Raw genomic sequence first — 12,627 nt, 5'->3', positions numbered from 1 at the left:
ATGTGCTTCTGTTTAGCGTACAATTTTAAAGGTTAATTAAAAAACAAAAAAAAACAACATGTTATATTTACCTGCTCTGTGCAGTGGTTTTGCACAGAGCAGCCCCAATCCTCCTCTCTTTTTGAGTCCCCCGCTGGCACTTCATGCCCCTTCTCCTCCTGTCTAGTGTCCCCATAGCAAGCAGCTTGCTCCTGAGCCACTGCTTTGTGTGTCCAATCACACACAGATCACGGCTAGGCCCCATCCCTGCTCTATCTTCGATGGTTTACTGGCTGTGATTGACAATAGTGGGAGCCAGTGTCTACCACTGCTGTCTCAGCCAATGTGGAGGGAGAGACCCAGGATAGCCAAGGCTCCTGTGCACATCGCTGGGTCAAAAGGGGGTTCAGATAAATATTGGGGAAGGGTGGGCTGGGGGTGCAGCTGCACACAGAAGGTAAAAAGCCTGGAGCCTTTACAACCACCTGAAGGCCACTTTCACAAGGATACATTTTTGATGCGTTCCCATTGACTTACAATGGAAGGTTCCTTTTTGATGCGCTTTTGAAAAACTGCTCCAAAGATGCAGCATGCATGACTTTTCAAAGTACAGGGCACCTGCAGTGTAAACACTCACATGGGATTTAATTAGGAATGGTACTTTTCATGTACTTTTGTCACCAAAAACTCATCAGTGTCAAAAGTGCTTTACAGCAGTTATTTGTTTAGTCATTTATTTTGTTTGGGAGTTTGTAGATAGAAAACACATGCTTTTTGGAAATGCACGTAGCTCCATTTTTGTTGAGGGGAAAAAAACAAAACGATCTCCTCTCCGGGATCTATATACTTTGCAATGATTTTAACCAATTTTGCTCTAGAGTCCTACCCACTTATGCTCTGAAGAAAAATCTGCTTGTAATGTCCAGAGTGAATCTGAATAGGAGTGACTTGCGGTGTCTGTATCCCTTTAGAAATTATTAACCCTTTGCGATTATCTCACCAAAAATGTAATTTTAGTTGCAGGGGATGCCTAAAATCGGACTTGTATCTTAGTGTAGAGTCCTGGAAAGATTAGTGAGCCAATCACTCAGCAGGAAATTACATTTCTGGGGGGTTTCCTGCACAGAAAGAATTCCAGGTTGCCATATTGCAATTAATTTTACAGAAAATGACAGTGCCGAAGATTAAAAAGGAAAGGTAATTTTAATAAAATTATTTTACAATATGACTTGTGTAGCAATTGTATATGTTTTTTTCCCCTATTTGTTTCCCCACAAAAGAGATACCGTTTAACCACTATAGTGGACTGATGGCTACAGCGTGGACCTGAAAATCCGGGAGGACGTCAATAGACGTCCTCCCCTTTGCAGTGCAACGAGCGCCCCCTGCAGGGGGCGTGCGTGCCGCGCGCTGTGATCACCGAGTCACTGAGATTCGGGTGATTACAGATCCGTGTAAGGGGCCGGTCCTGGCCCCTTACTACGTGATCAGCTGTCAGCCAATGACAGCTGATCACATGATGTAAAAAACAAAGGATCGGTAATTGTTTTTTTTTCTCCCCACGCTGACAGCGTGAGGAGAAAAAAAAGCCGATCACCGGCTTGTGTACAAGGGACACCGGTCCTGAAGAGGAAGAGGCAATTCTGCCTTATCTGTGCCCACCTGCCAGTGCCCACAGTGCCACCTATTAATGCCCACCAGTGGTGAAAATCAGTACCTCATCAGTGCCACCTTGTAATGCTTCCTATCAGTGTAACCTACCAGTGTCTATCAGTGCCCATCACTGACACCCATCATTGCCACCTATCAATGCCATCTATTAGTGCCACTTCTCAGTGCCCACCAGTGCCACCTATCAATGCCCCTCAGTTCCACCCATCAGTCCCACCATCAGTACCCACCAGTGGTGCCTTATCGGTGCCCATCAATGCAGCCCATCTGTGCCCATCAGTGCAGCCAATCGGTGCCCATCAGTGCAGCCCCATCAGCATACATCAATGAAGGAGAAAAATTACCTGTTTGCAAAATTGTATAACAAAATATAAAAAAAAAATGTTTTTATCGGTTTTACAAAAAATAAAAACCACAGAGGTGATCAAATACCATCAAAAGAAAGCTATATGTTGTATGACCGCGCAATTGTCATTCAAAGTGCATCAACGCTGAAAGTTGAAAATTGGTCTGGGCAGGAGGGGGGGGGGGGGTTAAGTGCCCAGTAAGCAAGTGATTAACTCTAAAGTATGGCCAAAAAAGTTTTTTGACCAATTGCACAGTACAAATAAATTAGGTCTGGCTGCTCCAGCGTTCATTACAAATCATACTTTTACTCAGGCAGCAGGCACTCAGTACACTGATCAATGTGCGTCATGCACTCAGCACCTCCAAACGAGGGACCCACGATAATCAATGTACTGCAGATAGAACCAAAAGTCTCAACAGTAGACTGCTGCCTCAATTTAATTTGAAAATTTGTTTTAAGAATGTGCATTTTGTTTTTCTAATCATTGGTTGGGTCAAATGACACTGAGGGAAAGGAAATTTGAAGACGCAGAATGGAAATGTTTTCTTGAATGAACAAATTACTAACAGTTTTCAAAATGCCGCGTACACACGACCGTTTTTCGGGTTCTAAAAAATTAATTAACAGTTAAGTGCCCAGTAAGCAAGTGGTTAATGCTAAAGTATGGCCAAAAAAGTTTTTTGACCATTTTCACAGTACAAATAAATTAGGTCTGGCTGCTCCAGCGTTCATTTCAAATCATACTTTTACTCAGGCAGCAGGCACTCAGTACACTGATCAATGTGCGTCATGCACTCAGCACCTCCAAACGAGGGACCCACGATAATCAATGTACTGCAGATAGAACCAAAAGTCTCAACAGTAGACTGCTGCCTCAATTTCATTTGAAAATTCGTTTTAAGAATGTGCATTTTGTTTTTCTAATCATTGGTTAGGTCAAATGACACTGAGGGAAAGGAAATTTGAAGACGCAGAATGGAAATGTTTTCTTGAATGAACAAATTACTAACAGTGTATGTGTATTTCATTCAGGAAAGTCCATTCATTCGAAAAATCAAAAGTTAAAAGCAAATTTATTTTGAATTACATTCGAAACTACATTCGTCATGTTATCGATTGTACTGATGAGAATTTATGTGCATATGTTTGTACGGACATTCAAAAATCTACTAGTGTACTGCCAAATATGTAACAAATGCAGCAGCAGCCAGAGGTAGGGAACACATCATTAGAGTTAACTTATCTTTCCTGTAGGAATAGCCACACATCATTTTTGGTCATACTTCAGCTTTAAAGGGGAAACAGGCACCTTCAACTTCCCAGAGAGGCATACATTTTTTGTCACAATGAGACAGGCTTATGCGCGTACACACGACCGTTTTTCGGGTTCTAAAAATGTTTTTAAGGGTCTAGAAAAAAAGTTTTTTTTCAACCCGATCATTAAAACGGCCTTGCCTACACACGATCTTGAAAAAAAAATGCTCTAGGAAAGCGCGGTGACGTACAACACGTACGACGGCACTATAAAGGGGAAGTTCCATGCAGGTGACGCCACCCTTGGGGCTGCTTTAGCTGATTCCGTGTTAGTAAAAGACGATTCGCGCTTTTCTGTCTGTTACAGCGTGATGAATGTGCTTACTCCATTACGAACGGTAGTTTTACCAGAACGAGCTCTCCCATCTCATAACTTGCTTCTGAGCATGTGCAGATTTTTCACTCCGTTAAAGCCCACACACGACCATTTTTTACAACCTTAAAAACAACGTTAAACACGTTGTGAAAAAATAGAGCATGTTCGAAAAAAATTGCCCATTTTTTAGAACCCGAAAAATGCTCTGAAGCCCACACACGATCGTTTTTTATTTAATATAAAAAAAATTCATTTTTTAGAACCCGAAAAACGGTCGTGTGTACGCGGCATTTTGAAAATGTACTCGTAACACAGACAAATCAATATAAAAGAACATAATTTTCATCAAAAATATAGAGAAAAACAAAGAAACCACAAATAAATGGGAATCGTGCTATTACACTTTCTTTTTTTTCCCTTTTCAATTAAAGAAAAGGGACTGAATGTCTGTAAAACTCTTATTTTGTAAAAGTAAAAAAATCATTGAAACAGAAAGGGGCTAAAATCCATTATTTTTATTTAATCCAGATGGAAAATTGCTGTTAAATCTATATATCCATGTGTTTTCTAGCCTTAGTAAATTTCTGTATAGATTTGATCCAGAACCCGTATATAAAAATCGTCTAAGGTCTCTATTATGTTCTAAATTGAAATGACGTCCAGTCATGGAGCACATGTTCCCTGTTTTTATACCATATTAATATTCATAAATCCTGATTTTTCTTTTTTACATGGCAAATTGTTTTCCCTTATAAAACATTGCATTTTAAGCCCCCTAAAAAATAAATCACAAAATTTGTGGAACAATCTGCCCTGTGGTATTTCTTTCGCTCCCTTCCATCTAGAGCGTTTATTTATTTATTTGTTTATTTAGCGTTCTATAATATATTTACAAAAAAAATAACACATATTACATTTAAAGGTATCTTTCATTTTCACAAGGATGTTTTTTTTTTTAAAGTGTCTTTTTACTAATACATTTTTTCAAAGTTTTGGCACGTTTAATTGTTTTTCGAGGTTTCACGTTTAAATGTTTTTTCGAGGTTTCACATTTAAATGTTTTCCGGGGGCTCTCCCACAGTTAATTTTAATTTAGTGTTTGTAAAATATTTTTTTTTTCTGTTTCAATTATATTTCTTGAAGATTACAGAACAATTAGAAAGTTAAAAGATTGAACAATGTATCGTAAAGCTTTATCGCAGTACAGAGAACATTTTGGGAAGAGTTAACATCTTATCACCTTCAAACCTGTTACCCCATATCAGGGATATAAAAAAAAAGAAAGGAAAATTATACAACAAAACTACATTTATGCACCCTGGAGGCGACTATAAGTATCTTAAGGTTTCCTCGTCGCTCCCCCACACTCGATAGATGGAAGGAGGGGAAAGATCATGGTAACACAACCGTGAGGCCAGTATCCTCTATCCCATTCATCATGGGATCAGTGTGGTCTAGAAATACTGGCCCGGATTCAGAGAGATTTGCCGTAAATTAGGGCGCAAGTTCCGTATTCAGAAAGAACTTGCGCCCTATGTTACGGCGGCGTAACGTATGTGGTCTGGCGTAAGCCCGCCTAATTCAAATGTGGATGATGTGGATGTGTTTTACCCGAAATTTAGTGTGACCCCACGTATTTGATGTTTTTTATGAACGGCGCATGCACCGTTCGTGAAAGAATCCCAGTGCGCATGCTCGAAATTACGCCGCAAATGGTCAATGCTTTAGACATGAATGTAACTTACGTACAGCCCTATTCGCGAACGACTTAGGCAAACGACGTAAAATTTTCAAAATTCTTAACATAGGATACCCCTCAGATAGCAGGGGTAACTTTACGCTGGAAAAAGCCTAACGTAAACGACGTAAAAAAATGCGCCGGGCGGAAGTACGTTTCTGAATCGGCGTATCTACCTAATTTGCATATTCCTTGCGTAAATATACGGAAGCGCCACCTAGCGGCCAGCGTAAATATGCAGCCTAAGATACGACGGTGTAAGACACTTACGCCGGTCGGATCTTAGGGAAATCTATGCGTAACTAATTCTATGAATCAGTCGCATAGATGCGACCCCGCAACTCAGAGTTCCGACGGCGTATCCGGAGATACGCCGTCGTAACTGCTCTCTGAATCCGGGCCACTGACACTAAATTCAACATTTGGACAGAGTATAATATCCTTCCCTTTAATGATATACTCATTGTAACATATGTTATAACGTCCATCTCCATGACAGTGCAGAGAGGGTATAAGGAAAGAGGTAAGCCAAAGAAAAGAGGGGGATAAGAATAGAAAAAGAGGATAGAATACCAAAGAAGAGAGTGCACTCCATAGTATGAGCTTATCTGAACCCTGTAAAATAAAAAAAAAATGAGAATATTTTACTGTACTATACATATATTCATTCTAACTTAATTTTTTTTTTGTTATAATCTTCCAATTATACTTTCCTTTCTCTCTGATTTACCCTTAGCACATTAGTTACATGTCATTCAGTTAGGATTTAGATATACTTTATAAAATGTGTTTCTTTATTCAGGAGGTAAACACTCATGCAGCAGAGAGAAGCAACCACCCACTATGTATCCAGCCCACTTAACTTTGGGTATTTCCACAAAATTATAGTTTTTTTTTCCGATTAACAAACTGTACCCTGTAATATAAAACAAAAATAGACAAATCCTACCTTTGATTATGGGGGCATGCATGAGCATGTTGCCCATGTTGCAGAAAGGGGCTACGAACATTATAATCATTGCTTGCATCCAAAATTTAAAAAAAGTACATGCAACTTTAGATTCATACCCCCCCCCCCTCCCCCCACATACCTTAACACCTGTAGATATGACAGTAGTAGGTCCTGAGCAGCTGTAGTCTGGAAGGTAAAAGAAAACTGTAGAAAACTTTATAAAAGGTATGATTCACAGGAGGAGGGAGGGAGTAGAAATAAAAGATCTGGAACAAACCAGTCTGTTTAATTTAGCTTGGTTTCCGGAAATAAAGTTAAGGACTGAGTACATCCAATATAGTTCTGGATGCTTATTGCTGATGCTGAGGTGAGCTACTCCTTGGGAACTCTACAATTTTGGCCAAAAGCTGCAATAACATTTTCTGCTTTCAACTTTCCAAGAGCACATTGCAACATCTAGATAACATCAAACTAGCAGTTTGATTACAATCCAGGATAGACTTACTTTTTGCCAGATTCTGGGTGAATGTAATACTCTGGAATCACCAGTGAGTCTGTTCAATAAATTTGAGGCTCTAGAGCTTAGATTCCATTTGAGTAATGAGGATGCATGCTTTCTTCTAAACGTGTGGCTACTAGGACCTATGGCAAGCCAGTTATCTGCAAATGTTAATAATAACTTTGCAGATGCGGAGGAGCAGAGGAAAGAGTTGCAGCATATTTTGGACAGTTGTGATAGCGGTATGAGTGATTTACAACAAATGAAATTTATGGGAGGAGATGACCCAATAATGTTCTCCAGTGAGTATCTTTCACTGTATAAGAATGTGTTCAATTGTCCTGACTTATTGGAGGATGATACAGGTTTCATATACCATATATACTCAAGTATAAGCCGACCCGAGTATAAATAAGCCGAGGTACCTAATTTTACCACAAAAAAATGAGAAAATGTATTGACTCGAGTATAAACCTAGGGTGAGAATGCAGCAGCTACTGTAAGCGGAAAAGAGGGTCAACAATGCCCATTTACACGCCTCACTGTGCCCATTGCAACCTCACTGTGCCCAACCTCACTGTGCCCAACCTCACTGTGCCCATTGCAGCCTCACTGTGCCAGAGTCAGTGTACCTGAAATTGACAGGCTGTGGGCGTCCATTCATTGTTTAAAAGTCGTGGTCTCCTCCTGGTCCCTTCCATGATAGACGTTTTTTTCAGCAGACACAGTTCTGCCTATCAGCGAGGTTCTCTCATCCTCTGACTCAGTTTCCCAGCAGACACTGTGTTCAGTGTTCCGCCAATCACGAACGTCCTCTTGTCCGAGGATGAAAAGACGCCTGTGATTGGCGGAACACTGAACACAGTGTCTGCTGGGAAACTGAGTCCGAGGATGAGAGAACGTCCGTGATAGGCAGAACTGTCTGCTGAGAAGGGACCAGGAGGAGACCGCAACTTTTAAACAAAGGACGCCTGTAGCCTGTCAATAATTTCAGGTACACTGACTCGAGTATAAGCATAGGGGGGTATTTTCAGCCTTAAAAAATGGGCTGAAAAACTTGGCTTATACTCGAGTATATACGGTACTCGATGGCCGATAAGTGTTATGTGAATTATCCTGCTAAAATGGCTCTGAGGAATGCTAGGTCATACCAAAATGTTCATAATATTCTTGTGGATTATTGTTGAGTCCAGGTGTAGGTGGTACAGATCAAAGGCAGATGTATTAGTAGAAAACAGAGGTACAGGAAGGCAGAAATATTTCAGTTGTTAGAAATGTGATAAAACCAGACATTTAACAGCATTTTGTGGAGCTCCTAACCAGGGCCAGATTAAGAACATCATGGGCCTGGTGCTGAGGATTTTGGTGGGGCCTTTTATAAAAAATGAATAAATGTGTAGGAATGACATGAACGCAGCCCGGCCAAGGCAAGTGACCAAAGGCACAGAACCCAGAAGGAAGACCGGGTGAAGATGGAAGTGCCTGGGCCCCGCCTGATTCATCACAGCGCAGCACTGGAGGGCTCAGTCTGAAAAGTGTACACTAATGTGCTAATATGCTGTGCATACTTGTACGTTGTGGCATAACCTACCTCAGGGCCTCTAAAAAGTAGTAATGTCAGGAAAGTTTATTACCACTTTAATATCACAGGATCCCAGGAGCCTCTCAAGGGGGCCCCTACTGACCCAGTGGCCCGTGGACAGTGCCTAAGTGCACAGTTGCCAACATTTAAAAAATATTTTCAGGGACACTTTTTTATATAAGTGCTATATTTAGAGTAGCTGAGATCCCCGATGTTCCTCTATACATCATAGTAGTAATCACAAAATTAAATGAGTACTAATAATGGGGCAGAACAAATATGATAACTGAGATTTCCTTTAGTTGAACTAACAAAAGTGTGTCCATTCTAGAGCTGGTAACATTGAGGATATTCAGTATAATTTTAAAGAACTGTTTTTGTGGGTAAGCGACATAGGGGAGGAGTATGGACGGTATATAATTGGGAAGTATGTGCAGGTGAGGGAGAGGAATGTGGAGGGTCTAACAGTGGGCACTATGTACAGGAGAGGAGTGCAAAGGGTACGGCAAAAGGCACTATGTACAGGAGTGTGAAGGGTATGACAATGGGCAGTATGTACAGGAAGAGTGTGGTGGTATGACAGAGGGTAGTAAGTACAGGAGAGGAATGTGGACGGTATGATAGTGGGCACTATGTATAGGAGAGGAGTGTGGAGGGTATGACAGTGAATGCTATGTATAGGAGAGGAGTGTGGAGGGTATGACAGTGGGCACTATGTATAGGAGAGGAGTGTGGAGGGTATGCCAGTGAGCAGTATGTACAGGAGAGAAGTGTATGACAGCAGGCACTATGTACAGGAGAGGAGTGTGAAGGGTATGACAGTGGGCGCTCTGTATAGGAGAGGAGTGTGGAGGGTATGACAGTGGGCACTATGTACAGGAGAGGAGTGTGGAGAGTATGACAGTGAGCACTATGTACAGGAGTGGAAGGATATTTAGGGACTGCGTAGTGGTTAAGCGGGTCATACATGGATTGAAATTACGCCAATTATGCTGAGACCAGCCATAGTCGATCTATGTATGGGCTACCTGGTTTTACACAAGTCAATCTATTAATCGACTTGAGTACAACCAGCCTGGGTTTTTCCCAAAACAATCAGTGCTGCTAGCTATAGTTAGCAACACTGATCATTGTACTCACTGGCAGAACACAATAACACTGCAGGAGTGATTTCCCCATCCACAGGTCAGCAGGTGAGAGGGTGTGTGGGGACAGGCTGGGGAGAGATACTAGTCAGTGGCTGGGTTGGCACTGGTAGTATCAGAGCCAGATACACACAGGTTACATACGCCACGATCGTTAGAGCGAGAACAATAATTCTAGTACTAGACCTCCTCTGTAACTCTAAACATGTAACCTAAAAAAAATTTAAAGCATCGCTTAGGATACCAAAAAAAATTGTGCTTACTTAACTAACTAGTGATTTTTTTAATGAACGAAACAGTTTTTTTCCAAAAAAAACTTGTTTGAAAAATTGCTGCGCAAATACAGTGCTAGAGCTGCACAATTAATCGTTAAAAAAATTGTGATCTCGATTCAACCCCCCTGACGATCTCCAATGCAGAGTTTGCAGATTCTTTCATATAACAAGTGGAAAGACTTTCAGCTATCAAAAGAAAATATCTGGGCAGTCTGCCAAGTTTTTAACAGGAAACATTGGCCCAGATTCACAAAGGAGATACGACGGAGTATCTCAGATACTCCGTCGTATCTCTCAGAGTATCTATGCGACTGATTCATAGAACCAGTTGCGCATAGATATCCCTAAGATCCGACAGGTGTAATTGTTTTAGGATGCAGTACCGCGGCCGCCGCTTGGGGGAGTTCGCGTCGTAAACCAGTGTCAGGTATGCAAATTAGGAGTTACGGCAATCCACTACGGTTTTTCGCGTTCGCTACATCGCTGCTAGTCTAGTTTCCCGTCGCAAAGTTAGTCGTCGTTTTGGGTGCCCTAACTTTACACAGCACACGTATGTGCTGTATAAAATATGGCCGTCGTTCCCGCGTCTAAATTTAAAAATTCACGTCGTTTGCGTAAGACGTCCGGGAATACGGAAGTACGCTACGCACGTCGCCGATCGAAAAAATGATGTCACTTCGCGCAAAGCACCATGGGAAATTCAAAAGGGAGCATGCGCAGCAGGTCCGGCGCGGGAGCGCGCCTAATTTAAATGGCACACGCCCCTTTGAATTACGCGGGCTTACGCCGGAGGCCGCCGGCGTAGGTTTTCATTGCAAGTGCTTTGTGAATCAGGCACTTGCAATTTTCTAGCAAAAAACAAATGATGATTTTTACATGTAGTAGAGAAGTGTCAGAATTGGCCTGGGTGCATAGGCGTGCGCACAGTGTGTGTCGGGCGTGCCCAGGTCCAATCACCCCATGCGCATTGGTGTTATCAATTGGTGTAGCAGCAGGAACATGGGAAAGATCTCCCTCTTACCGGATCTGCCATAAGAGAAGTGTTTATACTCTTCTCTTTCACTGTGCCGGCAGGCAGGCAGAGCAATGTGCCGGGGTCATATATATGTAGACACATACACACACACACACACACACACACACGTGTGTTTGAGCTTAAGGGTGCACACCCCAAAGCAATAGGCTGTGCACACCTATGCCTGGGTGGCAAGGGGTTTAATTACCATGAGTAATATACAAATAATTATTATAAGCCCTGTGATCCTATCAGTCTGCTGCAGTGTGTCAGCTTGTATTTATATTGGCGGCGCTGAATGTAGCTTCTGACAGGCTGTGCAAGCAGGCCCGTATATCCGGAACCATAAATGATAGCCGTCCCATATTTTGCCCAGTTGTGGGGTAGGTCTTCAACTGCCTACCCCCCAAAATGTGGGGTTTCTGCGACCTCTGGTCATCGAGCTACAATCCCCGAAGTCGATCTTTTTTTTTTTTTTTGGGCAAATGGGCCTATCTTGAGAAAGGGGCCTGGAGCTGCAGCTCCATCAGCCCCTTTGTTAATCCGGCCCTGCGCCTAACATTGCTAGCCTTGGGCAGGGAAATCTAGGAATACAGATTTCTGAGGTGGAAGTCCTCACCCAGGACAATAATAGCGGGGTGCAGGGGCCTGCAGTAAAAGATAACCAGGAGAGATCACACAATTCTGAAGCATGGATAAAAGTAACAGGTAGCCCATACCCGACACAGCCAGCAGCAAGACTGGATGAACATTCCAATATTTGCCCCTGAGCTAATCTACCATTTTGACTTGTATATAGTCGGACACAAATTGGAAAAAAAGGGTATGAGTACCACAGTGCTGACAGTCTGAATAAATACAATAAAGTGCAACTGTAGTGCATACAAAATGAAATGCAAAATGAATTTAAAAAAATAATAATAATTTATCAAGCATGTAGCCAGTGAAAACGTAACACGTGCAAATATGTTTAAACTTCTAGTTGGAAGGTTCCTTTCATAGGTGCTGCTGTGCTAGAAATAGTGCAAATTAATATTAAGCATGTGAACAGTGAAAGTCCAAAAAAGACGTGCACATGAACATATAGCAGTCCTCGGTTTATAAGCTCCTTTCCCAAGTTCCTTTCAAAAGTGCTGCTGTGCTAAAAAAACATATGATGCTGTAAACAGGTGCATACAGGATACACGACCCCCCCCCCCCCCCCCTTATGGTTGAACTCACCAGATCCAATGCACCAGACCCCCAAGCAGTACTGTATTGTGGATCAGGTAGGCTTAGTATGGTGAGCTGAGTGATGAAAACGCCAACTCCTGGGCTATTAGAATTGAGAATTCTTCTATAGCTTGTAGGTGGAACATTTGACTGGAAATGTACGATTGTGGAGTCGTACAGTTTAGCTGCTCCGTCAAATCTTCTTAGAACAATCGACAGATACCATAAACCTTCAATGACAGATTCAATCTTAATTCGGATTTTCGGACTAATGCATTTTTTAACTAAACTAAATAAATAAAAACGAATTTCGGAAGTAACAAAATAAATGTATTTTTCGGACGAAAATTCCGAAACAAAATATTTCAATATGCACATGTCTAGTGCCAAATGTGACACCGGAGGGGAGAAGGGTTCCGAAAAGCTGAAGTTCCATTTTTGGGTGGGACTCCGCTTTAATCTCACCACATAAGCAAGTTGCTGCTCCCCAGTTTATCCTGCACAGAGATCTGACCCAGAATAAAGACTCCTCTCTAAGCAGAGTACAAGACCTGCTTCAGTTGAGCTTGTTAAAGGGGTT

The 12,627-nt window shown here is 41.9% G+C and overlaps 1 protein-coding gene across 1 annotated transcript in view; it reads right to left on the bottom strand.

Moving 5' to 3' along the window:
- Positions 1 to 6,543, bottom strand: part of LOC120929487 (retinol dehydrogenase 7-like) — a 64,647-nt gene extending 58,104 nt beyond the window's left edge. Inside the window, exon 1 of the mRNA XM_040340963.1 lies at positions 6,459 to 6,543. The gene's annotated coding sequence lies outside the window, so the exon portion shown is untranslated. The remainder of the gene's footprint in view (positions 1 to 6,458) is intronic.
- Between the last annotated feature and the right edge of the window lie 6,084 nt (positions 6,544 to 12,627).

Source organism: Rana temporaria, chromosome 2 (genome assembly GCF_905171775.1).
Source record: "Rana temporaria chromosome 2, aRanTem1.1, whole genome shotgun sequence".
NCBI lineage: Eukaryota > Metazoa > Chordata > Amphibia > Anura > Ranidae > Rana > Rana temporaria.
The sequence above is the reverse complement of the archived record's forward strand: the minus strand, read 5'-3'. Positions and strand labels throughout refer to the sequence as shown.